Raw genomic sequence first — 16081 nt, forward strand, 5'->3', positions numbered from 1 at the left:
ATTGAACCTGGGACCTTCAGCATGCAAAGCAGGTGTTACTGTAATGCGCTCTACGTAGGGCTGCCCTTGAAGACAGTTCGGAAGCTTCAGCTAGTGCAAAACGCAGCAGCCAGACTGCTGACGAGGACCAGCCGGTCAGCGCATATAACACCTGTTCTGGCCCGTTTGCACTGGCTACCTATTTGCTTCCGAGCCAGATTCAAGGTGCTGGTTTTGACCTATAAAGCCTTACACAGCGTGGGACCGCAGTATCTTGTGGAACGCCTCTCCCGCTATGAACCGACCCGGTCACTTCGCTCAGCGTCTAAGGCCCTCCTCCGGGTACCAACCCATCGGGAAGCCCGGAGGACAGTTACTCGATCTAGGGCCTTTTCTGTAGTGGCCTCCGAATTGTGGAATAGCCTCCCTGAAGAAATACGCCTGGCGCCGACGCTTCTATCTTTTCGGCGCCAGGTTAAGACTTGGCTATGCTCCCAGGCATTTTAAAGCGTTTAATGTTACAATTTTAAATCTCTTTGTTTCAGTTTATTTATTGTGATATTTTGTATTTCTGTACTTTTAATCTTTTGTACACCGCCCAGAGAGCTATTTGCTATGGGCGGTTTAAAAATGAAATTAAATAAATAAATAAAATAAATAAATAAATAAATACCACTGAAGGATGGTGTGGAAGCAAGATTTCCTGCATTGATGGGTGGGTGGGGGGAGGCTGAACAAATTGACCATTAAGATCCCTTCCAGCTCTTTGTTTCTGTGAGTCACACCATGGGCCTTCATGTTCAGCGTTGTCCATACTGGTTTCCTATCTGGGGATGTTATGGATCAAATCTGGGACCTTTTGTGTACAACAAATATGTTCTGCCACTGAGCTATTGCCAAACCACCTCAGTGCAGCTATTTCTTTGGGAAGATGCTCAGAGTTTAAATTTTACATGCCAGTGAAACTTAACTGTGGGGGTATATCCAGATGGTCCTGAACTGATAGTTCCCTGAAGAAGAAAAAGGAAATCCCTACAGTTTTGGTTAGAAGACACCCACAATTCTGCTTGCACCTGACAACCTGTATCAGCTAGAACAGGCCTTCCGCTTGCAATGGCTAAATTTTAGACCAGCATCCTCTCCTCATTTACTTTCCTGGCGGGACAGAGGTATGGCTCTGGAAAGAGAACGCTTTTTCAAGGACATCTTCTCCCCTCCGTCATGAAGTTTTCCACAAGAGCTGCTGGTTATGAACTCACGGAGCACAAATCTGAAGTGGAGCAAGAATAAGCAGCAACACTTTTTACTATTTTACTTTTACAGGTAAATAGCAAGGAAAAGCATAGTATTTTTTCCTAATTGCTCTGTAAAAAAATTAAACCTGCTCTCACTTTTCAATGTTTTGCCCCGATGGCAAAACCACAAAGATAACTAACCAGGCTTTTAAATGTTATAGAATGTTATTGAATCATTCTTATGTCATAAACAATAATTTAATTGTGTTAAAATATTATTTGATTTTGCAGTCCTGAGCCAACTTACCTGGGAGTAAACCCCATTATACATAAAGACCATTACTTCTGAGTAGATATGTATTGTATACCATTTTTAAGTTAACTATGCAGTGAGTTCTTCATGAATGCTTGGATTTCAGCTCTTGCACAGGAATCATGCGTAAGCCTTTTTTGCACAGTTTCCACATTCGGTGTTTGCCTTTATTGCGCAAATAAGTCCACCCAGACATATTGTGTAGTAGTATTTGCAGAAAATCACTTATAGGGAGTAACAAAAGGGAGCCAGTGTGGCCTAGTGGTTAGAGAGTTGGACTATGACCTGGGAGACCAGGGTTCGAATCCCCACACAGCCATGAAGCTCGCTGGGTCACCTTGGGCCAGTCACTTCCTCTCAGCCTCAGAGGAAGGTTTGGTAAACCCCCTCTGAATGCCGCTTTCCATGAAAACCCTATTCGTAGGGTCGCCATATGTCGGGATTGACTTGAATGTAGTCCATTTCATTTTTTCATTTTTCAATCTCAGATTAATCCACCGTAGAAAAGATGAATTCTGGTTGTTAGAAAGAACAGAAGGGCAAACTGCGATTCCAAAAACTAGAAAATGAGACAGAAGCAGGTAAGAAAAGTGCATTAAAGGGGGAGGGAAACGACAGCTCTTGAGGACCCCAGAGAGGGATTCCTATACCCTGATGTCCAACTCAGTCATCATTCATGGTTGTCACTTCACTCATTGGCTAATAAAAACACTCAAAGGTGGGAGCAGCCAGCCAGGCTTGTCTCACAGAAGTCACCTAGAAAACTGCCTACATATTCTGCTTCACAGCATTCCTTCAGGAGGGCCAGGTACTTACTTTGTCTTTTTTTTTTAATGAAAGCACAGAGTCTGCCCTCCCCCTTGCAGGCGTGGGCTCTGGTGCAATTGCTCCAATAGCACCATTACAATCCAGCCTTGCTGAAGGAGTAGATGGCAGCAGCAGCAGTGGTGACCCACTGCACCCTTTCCAGGCAGGACAGATGCCCCGAGGCTGGCAGAGGCTGGGAGTGGCCTGGGCCGTTGTTGCTTCAAATTCGTTCGTTTATTGATTTACGGTCATAGTCCCGCAAAATTGCTTTTATTGAAAAGCAATAATGCTTACTTATTGAACGGGATCTAGGCATCTTCCCCTCAAGGAAGTACTTCTGGTTTTGTGGAATAGTGTATTTTCCGGACATTCAAACCACTACATATTACACAATTATATGTGTGACACACAATGTATAATTGAGAAACAAGATACTTTCCCCAGGCTTGCAGGGTTGTTGCAGTTTGAAATGTTATGCAAGTTTCACAGACGTTCAAGGGGTCCTTGGTGATGAACAATGCAATTGCCCCCTCCCAGGCATGTGCCAACACCTGCTTCTGAACCACTGACTGCAGGCAGGACTGACTCACCACCAGCACCAGCGATTCAGCCCATTCCCTGCTGCGGGTGACAATACCTGGGGGGAGGTCAATGAAGAGGGGAGGAAGCAGAGCTCTGCACCCCAGGCAGGACCCCTTGCCATGGAGCAGAAGGTCTTGGATGGTGTGTGGCTGTGCACAAGTCACACCTGCCCTCCTGCATCCTCATGGCCAGGGGGGACTTCTCCAGCTGCATGGTGCAGCTGCAAAGTGCCTCCCTGTGCCGCTTCTCTGGTCAGCAAAAGGGCATCATGGGTCAGTAGGACAGAGCACCTGCTTTGCATGCAGAAGGTCTACCTCCGGTCCAGTGGGAAGTGCTGGGGAAGACTCTGGGCTCTTCCACGAACTCGGCCGAGCCCCTTGTCTGAAGCAGATTGCCAGGAGCCATAAATCAGGGCCCCATCCATCAGCCCCTGGGCCACCTGCAAGAGCAGCCCCACCATTCTGCCTAACAGCAAAAAATATAGTGTCAGGCTTAAACAGTAGCTTTCCTTCAGTCAGTTCTCCAGGACTGCCCAGGACTATTTTGCCCGGTCGCCCCAATGCCCTTCTTCGAAGTGAGGCATTATGGGTTAAGGTGATCCCAGAGAGCGTCTGCATGATCACCTTACTGTGATGGCAAAAATGTACCCTTTGAAGTCCGATAGAAGGTAACAAGGGTGCTGGGAAGCATGAATACAGGGCGAACGGGACAAACGAGCTAAGCGGAAGGCACGTCAAGCAAATCCTCATCGCGACCGTCTTGCATCTGGAAACCTATGTCCTCACTGTGGGAGGCTGTGTGGATCCAGAATCGGCCTCCACAGTCACTTACGGACCCACCGCTAAAGACCTTACCCTGGAAGACAATCTTACTCGGCCACGAGTGATCGCCAATCACAGAAGACCCTGGAGCAGCACACGTGGACAGCACAAGGAGGGAAAGGAGGGAGGCAGCAGCGTTTGTTGGTCAGCGTCAGGTGGCAGAAAGTCTGGGACAGCTCTGGAAAGTTCTCTGCCTGCCTGAGACCCTGGAAAGCTCTGCCACTCAGAGCACGCAGTGCTGCACTATGTGGATGAATGCTCTGGTGCAAGATAAGGCAGATTCATCCTGTGTTTAGCCCCCAGCAGCCCACACGCTTTGCTCTCCTGAGCATTTGGTTTGTAGTTTTGCTTTCCTGAATATCTTCCCTTTCCGGACAAAGGAGGGTGGAGCAAGGTGTCTCCCCATCTTGGTGATTTCACCTCCTTGAACTTCTGCCCCGGGCTCTTGCTGGGAGGAAGGGCGGGATACAAATCAAATAAATAAATAAACCTCCTGAGCCTGTTCCAGCTCACCACTGTCATAGAATCAAAGAATAGTAGAGTTGGAAGTGGCCTATAAGGCCATCAAGTCCAACCCCCTGCTCAATGCAGGAATCCAAATCAAAGCATTCCCGACAGATGGCTCTCCAGCTGCCTCTTGAATGCCTCTAGTGCTGGAGAGCCCACCACCTCTCTAGCTCATTGGTTCCATTGCCGTATGGCTCTAACAGTTAGGAAGTTAGGTTGGTCTCTTCCGACTGGCACTGGCCCCCAGAGCTCTCAGGCGGGCTTGGGCCCAGAGGAACAGGCCTTCTTCTTGGGGCCAGTTTTCCTCTCGGCTCACCATCAGGTGCTCAGCTAGCCCCACAGTCCTGCCAGCCCCACCTGCTGTATAATCCAACACCACCATCCCCATTGCCACACAACACCATCAGGGAAAAAACCTTCTCACTGCAGAGAGCCTCGTAGTTCTCAGTGGCTGGAGATATTCACATTACAATGCGCATTATTTCATTTTGTTTAAAAAAACCCTTTTTTTTAAAAGAAATTGCAAAACGTTGTGATAATGCGGAGACTGGAAAAATGGGGAACTCAGAGAAAGTGGAAACAGAAGCATTTCCTTATCTGTGGCTGGCAGCCTGCCTTTGTCGCTCTTCTTAACTGTAGCCACACCAACAGGAGCTGATAAGCAGGCCTTTGCATGTGTGGCCTCCAGTGTCACCCAAGGCAAAAATCCCCCGCCCAGGAGTGTCTTGGGGCTTTCCAGAGGGAAAAGCCCATAGTGAAAAGTACCCGGTTCCCTCCCCGCCTTGCCCCACTGTGTATTCAGAGCAAAGGCGACACAGAGATTTAAGTGGCAGTAAACTCCTTATATCAGTATATTCTGGACAAGTAAATTATGCTGGAGAAAAGAGGCAGGCTGTTCCAGGAAGTCACAGCTTGGAGGTGAGCGGCTCAGTGGACATAAAACTAGCCCCAGAAAATGTGTTGCATTATCACTCAAGCTGGTGGTCAGCCCCTGCAAGAGAATTTGCCATTAGAGAATCTCTGGTGTGGGCCAGTACAGATCACAGCAATGACCTTCCAATGAGACTGGAGGTGCATGACCATTATTTTTTAAAAAACCCAAACATCCCCCTCCCTCCCCAAGAAAGCAGCTGAGGAAAGGAAATAGGCTGCTGTCCGTTGTGGCCTGATGCACCTCCATTTCCATTTCCATCATTTTGGGGGAGTGAGGACAAAGAGAGGGGAGGAGCTGGTGAGGACACCTTGCTCTTCTCTCACGCAGCCCCCATTGCCTCCCACTCCCTGCCTGCCCAACACCTCCCGGAGGCCTCCCTGTGACTCCCCATCCCACCCCTTCCAGCCAGCGCTCTCCTCTTGGCTCCTCCTGGCAGTCGAATCTCACATCTTTGTTAAAGGGTCTCATCCTGGCTCAGTTTAAAGCCAGTGGCCCCCACTTGGGGGGAGGGGGAATGAAAAACAAACCCTGCGGGGTGGTGCTCTATATAATGGGCATGGCATTTGACAAACCCTTGCCAAACATGTGGGCTCCGAAAGGCTGGCCCAAGTTAATTGGTTCCTCTGAGACCAGACGGCTCCAAATGGCACCTTTTCCTAACCGATGGGGACAGGGCACAATCAGGTGTGAAGTTCTCCTGTGCCATGGAAGTGAATGGGGGGATGTGCCCAGGGCTTTTCAGTCTTGCCTCCCACTCAGCCCCTTTAATGGCAACCTCAGCCTGCTGTCTCTGGCGTTTTTGCCTTCCTTTTTGCTGCAGACTTGGGTTTGTCCCCTTCTGTATAAAATGAATGAGATCATAATCAGGGCCGGCCCTATCATTAGGCAGAGTGAGGCAGTTGCCTCAGGCAGGAAACGCTGTGGAAGTGGGGGATGGCAGCAAAGCATCGTAGGACAGAGCTGTGTGTGCCACATGGCTTGCCCTTTGCCCCTTCAGCTAGCCTACTGTTGTGCCCCAGTCACAAGGGGAGTTAGATCAGGGGGAGGAGTCAGAGGAAGACGAGGTCCCTGAAGGAAGGGGGAGTGCTGCCAGCCTGCAGACTTCCTCGGCCAGCCTACCCATCGAGGCAGATTCCGCTCCGCCTGTGAGCTCCCCACCTGAGCCGTTAGGAAGCGACCCCTCACACACACCAACCACACCCCCGCAGGAATCCCCACCTGGCTCTTCAAACGCTTCCCCGCCAACCAGTTTCCCGCTCCCTGAAGCCGAGCCATCACCTAGCGAAGCCCCACTGTTGAATGGGTCGTCGGAGGCTTGCTCCCCCTCATGCTGCACAAGAAAGTGCAAGTAGAGGGACTTTCAGAGGGTGACGTTTCAGACGAGCCATCGTTTACGGGCAAAGACCTCCCCTACTTAAGCAGGGGCCCCCCCAGGCTCTAGTGCTGATTCAGCTCTCCCCACATGCTGCAGAGACTGTTTAGGTAGCTTAGCTAGGAAAAGTAGTGAGCTGGAGTAGACAGGTTTATGAAGCGCACTGCTTTGGATGTAACCATCACCCTAATAAAACGAGAATTAAACCAAGTCTTGACTCCGTCTCGTGTCTCGGGCTCTGGGCAGGACACCTATTGCCTTTGGGTGCAGTGGAGGATGCTGCATTAGCAACAGTACTGATGTAAGGTTCAGCTGCTAGTTCAGTCGTCTTCTGTCCATGGAATGGGCACAGGATCATGGCTGTAGCTCAGTGCTAGAGCATCCACCACACTTGCAGGAGGTCCCAGGTTCAACCCCGGCATCTCCAGGCAGGGACAAGAATGACCTCTTCCTGAAACCTTGGACAGTCACTGCCAGAGCTGGGTGGACCAAGAGTCTGACTAGGTAGGAGGCCCCTTCCTATGTTCTATGTTCCAGCAGAAATTCCTGGGCCAGCCCTGATTATGACAGCTAGCAAAATGTCCATGGCCTGCGCCTGGCTCCTCCTTACCTCTCAGTTCTTAGTTCCCCTTCTAGCCCTGCTTGGGATCTCAGCTCCTCAAACTCTGGGCTTCTTACCCATCCCAGGGGTGTTTGCTCTTTAGCTTGACTTGGTCCATTTTCTCTTGCAGCTCCATATTCCTGGAATTGACTCCTGGAGCACTTGTGGCTGCTCCCTCCATTTCAGTGTTTAAGCAAAACCATCCTTCCCCCCCCCCCCAAATGGAAGGAATTTCAGCTTAGGTTTTTTAATTTGTATAATTTGAAACTTCCTAATTGTTAGAGCGGTACGACAATGGACCCAATGACCTAGGGAAGTGGTGAGCTCCCCAACACTGGACGCCTTCAAGAGGCAGCTAGAAGGGCACCTCTCGGGTGTGCTTTCAGTTGGATTCCTGCACTGAGCAGGGGGTTGGACTCCATGGCCTTACAGGCCCCTTCCAGCTCTATGATTCTATGAATACCTAGAGTGTGTGTCTTTGCAGTCCTCACTTGGTCCTCTGTGTTTCTCCTCCCTTCGTTTATTTATTTACTTATTGCATTTGTATACTGCCCCATAGCCGAAGCTCTCTTGCACACATTTTATTTTATTAAGATTGCATGCCTTTTGGGGCAGGGCCTTGTTTTTATTATTTCATTTTACATACAATGCCATGTGCATCTGATGGCATTAAATAAATAAATAATGTTTGCAAAGGCTTTCTCCTTGCCACCCACCCTCTGGCTAGGCTAGAACAGCCTCCCTGCACCTGATAGCCTCCGGATCATGTTATGGACTCCAGTTCCCATCAGCCACAACCAGCACAGCCACATGATGATGGGACTGATGAGAACTGTAGTCCAAAACATCTGGAAGGCACCAAGCTGGAGAAGGCTAGCCTAAAATGTGTCATTTCATTTCTTGCCATGATTGTTATGGCATAACATCAGTTTGTACTGTTGGGTTTGGCATGTTTTAACCAGCCAGAAGTCTGAGAATTGACAAAGAGCATCCTCAGAAAGTGCTCAGTGGTCAGGAAAGAGGGCTGCTGACTGAATCTTCCTCCTATGCCTTTTACATCTCTGTCTTACCTCTTACTGAAGTCTCGTATTAAGAGATCGTGTTTCTGAGGGCTTCATTTCAGTCTGCTTTTGGCATCCCAGATGTTTGTTTGTTTTTTAATTACAACGATGCTCCAATATTTTCGGACTGCCTAAAATAGTTTTGGACCAGAGTGAAAGCAATTAATTATATTGTAGTTAAAGCAACAGACCTCTTGCTAAAATAGATTATGATATCATTTTTGTTGCTCTTTCATTTTTCCCAGGTATAGCCAAATGTGCACACTCTGCCATTGCCCCAGAACTGGACTGGTGCTGCTGAAGGGTTCAAAATGGGCATGGAGGAATTCTCTACTATCAGAGCTCAACAGTTGCAGGTCATCAGAACTTGTGACATGTCTTCAACACCTCCCGGCAATCAGTTGTCTTTGTCTCCTGTGCTTAATCTCTCCCATCCTGCCATCTTCTCTTTAAGTTGTCACAAGTAAAACAGGCCTAGGCATGTCTCCTTCTAAGAACTAATTGTCTGGCCAGGAATGGATTCAGTTGAAATGCTAATAAAATCCCCCCCCTCACATTGATACTGAGATGGCTGAAGTCATGCAGTGAGTCTTCTCTCTGGAATTACACCTCTTGATCCTTTTAATTAAGATTTTATGAGACCCCGCACCCTGGGAATGAAGAAAGCACTGTTATTTTTATCTGAATTATTGTTATAATAAAAAGGAAGCTGCTGGATTCTAGGAGTCTCTCCTTTGCCCCCATTCACCTTTTTCCCCTTGCCGAAGGCTGCCTTGTGGGACAGAAGCTGTGCAGACTAGCCGGTGACTCTTAGGGCCCCTGCAGACACTCTTTTATATTGTGGCTTCATGATGATTTGAGCTCCTGATGGTATTGGGGGTATTGGCAATCCCACTTTCAATACTGTTTGCCGCTTCACATGTTTTGGGGTGGGCATACTGCTCCGCTTCCAATGAGGGAGTGCGTGCGCTGTGTTTGGGTCTGCACACAGGCAAGGCCAGCCAGAGATGCAGGACCACAGATAGCTCCAAGAGAAGAACTTGCTCCAACCGAGATTGAGCGCAGACTGAGGAGGCCTTTCAAGCCTCTCCCTCAAGACTACCTCTTCTGGGCTCTGCCCCCTTGTGGAGACTTCAGAGCCTTAAAGGGGCGTCCCTCTGGCCTGAAGAGAGGCGCTCCACCCCTGTACTGTTGCGTATTTTAATTAGGTATGGAATTTATAATTGATTTTCTGTTTGTAAACAGCTTAAAAGACATTGTAGCCCGTAAGCAGTATATAAATAAAGAAATAACAATAAAATAATGACAATATGCCCTCCTGCCTGCTGTGGTCCCTGCAGCACTGTAGTGGGCAGGTACAGGGGCTCATTTGGTTTCTCAGGCTTAGGGGGATGCAGCCTTCGACTCTGTGCCTGCATTAATGCTGGTCTCAGGGATCGTGGCAGCATGGCCCACGGCATCCTGCTGAAATCTGATCATTTTCCATATCGCAAGTGTTCAGGGGATGTTTTTGGACCCCTTTTCTTGCAAGAGTGCCCCTCCAGAAGGCAAGAATATGCTAACATTGGGGAAGCATCACAAAACAACTAATAACTAATCCAGTGGAATGATGTGTGGATGGCCCAGGATAAACCCACCACTAACACACTACTATTGCTTCAACAAGAAGCTGCTGATGCACCCACAAAACCAAAGAAAAACCCAGTCTGAAGGGGTGGGACAGCATCCTCCTCTGACTGTGAGGGAAGCTGACTAGCCAGAAGGGGTTCAGGACAGGTGGTGGCTCTGCCCTCCAACACTTTGCCACCACGCCCTACATTTGCTGCCTGAGGCAGACACCTCACTCCGCCTAATAGTAGTGCCGGCCCTGCTATTGCTCTTGGGCTGCTTTGCCCCCACTCCTTGCTCTCAAGGTGGCAGTTGAGAATGGTAAATCTCCACCATCCTGGTCCCTAGGGACCCCATTAACTAGCTGGAAACCTCCCTCCCTCTCTCTCTCTCTCTCTCTCTCTCACACACACACACACTAACAAATGCCTTCAGTCCCTCAGCCCTCCCCTGAAAGGCTAGAGAGTTCCTTCCGTCACCTGCATCCCTCTCCCTACGCTGATCGACCGCGTCTTCCACACCCCACATCCCTCTTCCTCTGCCCCAAACCTTGTCCGCTTTGCAATCCTTCCCAGTCTAGTCTCCCATGGTCAACCCCCTCTCTCAATGTCTCTGCCCAGACCAGAGCTTGGAAAAGTTACTTTTTAAAACTGCAACTCCCATCAGCCCCAACCAGCATGGCCACTGGATTGGGCTGATGGGAGCTGTAGTTCAAAAAAGTAACTTTTCCAAGCTCTGGCCCAGACTACCCCTTGACTGCCACCCAACTAGACTCTGCTTATGTTCGCCTCCCCTCTTCTTTCTCCCCATCTCTTTAACAGTTGCTAGGAACACCACGGAAACAACACCACACCTTGCTTTTCTGATCATTTTACATGAACTAGCTACAGGGATCATTAAAATTTATGGCATATTTAACTCTGCAAATGCCAGCTTCCCTTTAAAATGCTTTAATTAAGCAGTCTAAGTTGATAACCAAAGTAAATTACCTTCTTTACTTTTGAAAGCGTTGTGTTTGGAGTCATTATTCAGAGTTTAAAGATCCTGTCAGCGAAGGGCTGTAGCTTAGTGGATAGATCATCTGCTCTGCATGTAGAAGGCCCCAGGAGGTGCTGGAGGAGACTTACTTGTCTGAAACCCCAGAGACCCACTGCCAGTCAGTGTAGGCAATGCTGATCTAGATGGACCAATGGTCTTCCTATGGTCGTGGGTTTCCAATCCCTATGTTTGAAGCATGCATGTCATAAAGCAGTGATGGGGAACCTGTGGCCTTCTAGATGTCTCTCCCGATCATCCCAGAGTGCAGGACACAGAATAATGGGCTCAAGTTGCAGGAAGGCAGATTTCGACTGGACATCAGGAAAAAATTCCTAACTGTTAGAGCCATACGACAATGGAGCCAATGACCTAGAGAGGTAGGGGGCTCCCCGACACTGGAGGCCTTCAAGAGGCAGCTGGACAGCCATCTGTTGGGAATGCTTTGATTTGGATTCCTGCATTGAGCAGGGGGTTGGACTTGATGGCCTTATAGGCCCCTTCCAATTCTACTGTTCTATGATTCTATGATTCTATGTTTATGGGCTGCAGCTCCCATCATTCCCCAACCATGATGCATGCTGGCCAGGGGCTGATAGGAGCTGGAGTCCAGCAACATCTGGAGGGAACCAGATCCCCCCTCCCTCTTATGAAATATGTGCTGATGCAGGATTTCTGTACAATCTGAGCTATGTATGTGGAATGCCATCTCAGCGTATGTCCCTCAGCTTTTTCTCTCCCCTTGAATTTTTAATATCCCACCTGATGAAGAGTTCTGGAGAACTCAAAAGCTTGCTCACCATTTTGTAACATTTTGGTCACTGCCTCTCAGCCTCAGAGCAAGGCAATAGTAAACCCCCTCTGAATATCACCATGAAAACCCTATTCACAGGGTCGCCATAAGTCAGAATCGACTTGAAGGCAGTCCATTAATAAAGCCCAAAGAGAGTTTAAAGTTGAAATTCATGGGAAATGGCAGCACATTCAAGCTCAGTTTCTGGCATCAGCAGATTTTAAGCAAACTGGGTTTGTTTGTTCATTTATATCATTTGAGATTACAGTCCATAATGGGTCTTAGATCATGACAGGATTTGATGTAAATGATATGAACGCAGTAGAATAAGCCCATATTTGCAGTTATATCATAGGAGAGTCCCTTATTACATATGCAATATTTCTAGGAAAGATTTAGAAGTTTAAATAAATAAATTAGTCCATTTTTCTTCTGCATGAAGTTTCCAGTAATTACAAAGGGCACGTTTTGTTAGTAGAGGAGAATGCTAGCCCATGGCTTCCCCCAGGCACCTGGTTGGCCACTGTGAGAACAGGTTGCTGGACTAGATGGGCCACTGGCCTGATCCAGCAGGCTCTTCTTATGTTCTTATGTTCTTATGGTAGATTAGCCTCTGTGGACCTGCCTTGTTTCCTTGGTGTACATTAAAACAGCAGGAGAGAGTTTCCAGCACCCTTCAGGCTACGACAGTGGACCCATGGAAAGTCCCACAGGGCCTGGCTTCTGTTTACCCACGGCCAGTGACCTCCCACTGTGCTGGCTGGCCTCACGTACTGGGATGGCCTTAGAGGAAACGGGGAAGAGAGAATGGGAAAGACTGTGTGGGTGGCAGGACCTTGGTAGGAAGAAAGCTGCAACTGGGGAGCCCAGAGGTCGACGCTCTTCTCCCCCTTAAGCAATTAAGAGGCTCTTTCTTTAGAGATGGGCAACGGAAAAAACAAACTGTCCTTGGGGTTAATGACATCCATCAGAATGAGAAAGGATGGAAAAGTCCAGAGCAGACGAGCTGCAGCAAGGACTAGAAGAATGAAGCCAGAAGTGATGTGTCTCTCTGGCACGGCAAGGAGAGCGAACTGAGAGCAGGATGAGGGACTCTGGCTTTTAGACTCTACCCTGGCCTATGATGAGTCTCAAGCAGCCATCCCCAAGCTGGTGCCCTCCAGGTGTTGTTTTGAACTACAGTTACCACCAGCCCCAGACAGCACAGGGCCAAGAGAGGAGTAAGAAAAATCAAGTGGCCAGAGAGGTGCCCCCACAGGAATATAGGAAGCGGCGCTACACCGAGTCAAGCCATTGGCCTGTCTCGCTCAGACTGTCAGCGGCTCTCCAGGATTTCAAGCAGCCCTACCTGGAGATGCCAAGGGATGGGCCTGGCACCTTCAAGCATTCCAGGCAGATGCTCTGCCACAGAGCGATGCACCTTCCCCCACACGCAGGGCCAAAGGCGACCACATTGCAGATCAGTGATGGAAATAGTGGGAGAGTTTTGCTACCGTCAAGCGGCTGCAGCTGAGCGGCTGCAGCTGATGCCCAGAACTTTGGGATTTTACCAGGAGATGATGCATCTGCTTGTCAGATAGGATTCTGGCTCCTTCTGGGAAGAAACAAACAGCAAATATTTGGCTCCATGAAGCCATTACATTCACAGTCATGTTTATCCGAGAAGGTAGAAAAGGAAGGAAGAGCCAAAAGGATTTGGAAGGATCCCAGATCCCCCAGCTTTATATTGGCAGAGATTGCGGGTGAGGGGTGGGGGGGAGGAATGTCATCATCCCTGTCGATTATCTTCTAACTGTGAATGAATGCAAGGAGGCAGGATTACACCCAGTAGCCTTCCTCCTGGCTTTCCACAGTTCATCCAGCCCTGAGCACAGATATTACGCCTGCTCTGTGTCAGTGAGTTCCATAGGCCAGCACACAAACTTTACGTGGATCATGCAGCCAGCTGAGGCTTCCTGACAGCAATAGTTCTTTGTCCCCTCCCTGCCCCCTGCCCCTTTCCGGAAGAACCAAACATATACCAATCCAAGTGTCCAAGTGCTTGCTGGAATAAATTGATATCCTCCCAAAGGTGCCCAGGGAGGCAAACATACAAGTGGTAAAGCAATAAGGCATCTTCAAAAGTTGAACCGATTGGGAGCAGTGACCACAGTGCTATTAAATTAAACATACATGTAACTGGCCAATTGCCAAGAAAATCCAACACGGTCACATTTGACTTCAAAAGAGGAAACTTCACAAAAATGAGGGGATTGGTAAAAAGAAAGCTGAAAAACAAAGCCCAGAGGGTCACATCACTTGAAAATGCTTGGAAGTTGTTTAAAAACACTATATTAGAAGCTCAACTGGAGTGCATACCACAGATCAGAAAAGGTACCGCCAGGGCCAAGAAGATGCCAGCATGGCTAACGAGCAAAGTCAAGGAAGCTCTTAGAGGCAAAAAGTCTTCCTTCAGAAAATGGAAGTCTTGTCCGAATGAAGAAAATAAAAAGAACACAAACTCTAGCAAAAGAGTTGCAAGAAGACAATAAGGGATGCTAAAAAAGAATTTGAGGAGCACATTGCTAAGAACATAAAAACCAACAACAAAAAATTCTATAAATACATTCAAAGCAGGAGACCATCTAGGGAGACAATTGGACCCTTGGATGATAAGGGAGTCAAAGGTGTACTAAAGAACGATCAGGAGATTGCAGAGAAGCTAAATGAATTCTTTGCATCTCTCTTCACAGTGGAAGATATAGGGCAGATCCCTGAACCTGAACTAACATTTGCAGGAAGGGATTCTGAGGAACTGAGACAAATAGTGGTAACGAGAGAGGAAGTTCTAGGCTTAATGGACAATATAAAAACTGACAAATCACCGGGCCCGGATGGCATCCACCCGAGAGTTCTCAGAGGACTCAAAGGTGAAATTGCTGATCTGCTAACTAAAATATGTAACTTGTCCCTCGGGTCCTCCTCCGTGCCTGAGGACTAGAAAGTGGCAAATGTAACGCCAATCTTCAAAAAGGGATCCAGAGGGGATCCCGGAAATTACAGGCCAGTTAGCTTAACTTCTGTCCCTGGAAAACTGGTAGAAAGTATTATTAAAGCTAGATTAACTAAGCCCATAGAAGAACAAGCCTTGCTGAAGCAGAGCCAGCATGGCTTCTGCAAGGGAAAGTCCTGTCTCAGTAACCTATTAGAATTCTTTGAGAGTGTCAACAAGCATATAGATAGAGGTGATCCAGTGGACATAGTGTACTTAGACTTTCAAAAAGCGTTTGACAAGGTACCTCACCAAAGACTTCTGAGGAAGCTTAGCAGTCATGGAATAAGAGGAGAGGTCCTCTTGTGGATAAGGAATTGGTTAAGAAGCAGAAAGCAGAGAGTAGGAATAAACGGACAGTTCTCCCAATGGAGGGCTGTAGAAAGTGGAGTCCCTCAAGGATCGGTATTGGGACCTGTACTTTTCAACTTGTTCATTAATGACCTAGAATTAGGAGTGAGCAGTGAAGTGGCCAAGTTTGCTGATGACACTAAATTGTTCAGGGTTGTTAAAACAAAAAGGGATTGTGAAGGGCTCCAAAAAGACCTCTCCAACTGAGTGAATGGGCAGGAAAATGGCAAATGCAATTCAATATAAACAAGTGTAAAATTATGCATATTGGAGCAAAAAATCTTTATTTCACATATACGCTCATGGGGTCTGAACTGGCGGTGACCGACCAGGAGAGAGACCTCGGGGTTGTAGTGGACAGCATGATGAAAATGTCGACCCAGTGTGCGGCAGCTGTGAAAAAGGCAAATTCCATGCTAGCGATAATTAGGAAAGGTATTGAAAATAAAACAGCCGATATCATAATGCTGTTGTATAAATCTATGGTGCGGCCGCATTTGGAATACTGTGTACAGTTCTGGTCGCCTGATCTCAAAAAGGATATTCTAGAGTTGGAAAAGGTTCAGAAGAGGGCAACCAGAATGATCAAGGGGATGGAGCGACTCCCTTACGAGGAAAGGTTACAGCATTTGGGGCTTTTTAGTTTAGAGAAAAGGCGGGTCAGAGGAGACATGATAGAAGTGTATAAAATTATGCATGGCATTGAGAAAGTGGATAGAGAAAAGTTCTTCTCCCTCTCTCATAATACTAGAACTCGTGGACATTCAAAGAAGCTGAATGTTGGAAGATTCAGGACGGACAAAAAAAAGTACTTCTTTACTCAGCGCATAGTTAAACTATGGAATTTGCTCCCACCAGATGCAGTAATGGCCACCAGCTTGGATGGCTTTAAAAGAAGATTAGACAAATTCATGGAGGACAGGGCTATCAATGGCTACTAGCCAACTCCCCACCCTCCCTGATGGAGTCCAACAATGTCTGAAGGGCATCACATTGGTTGCCCTTGATTTGGGGCAATGCAGCCTTCCTTGAAAAATGGTCTTCTTCAACC

At 47.9% G+C, this 16081-nt stretch overlaps 1 long non-coding RNA gene across 1 annotated transcript; it reads left to right on the forward strand.

Moving 5' to 3' along the window:
* Positions 1 to 977: 977 nt before the first annotated feature.
* Positions 978 to 8946, forward strand: LOC133375602 (uncharacterized). The gene is made up of 3 exons (XR_009760253.1): positions 978 to 1302; positions 2016 to 2108; positions 8458 to 8946. It is a non-coding gene; the product is annotated as an uncharacterized LOC133375602 (long non-coding RNA).
* The last annotated feature ends 7135 nt before the right edge of the window (positions 8947 to 16081 follow it).

This window comes from Rhineura floridana, chromosome 1 (genome assembly GCF_030035675.1).
Source record: "Rhineura floridana isolate rRhiFlo1 chromosome 1, rRhiFlo1.hap2, whole genome shotgun sequence".
Taxonomy (NCBI): Eukaryota; Metazoa; Chordata; class Lepidosauria; order Squamata; family Rhineuridae; genus Rhineura; species Rhineura floridana.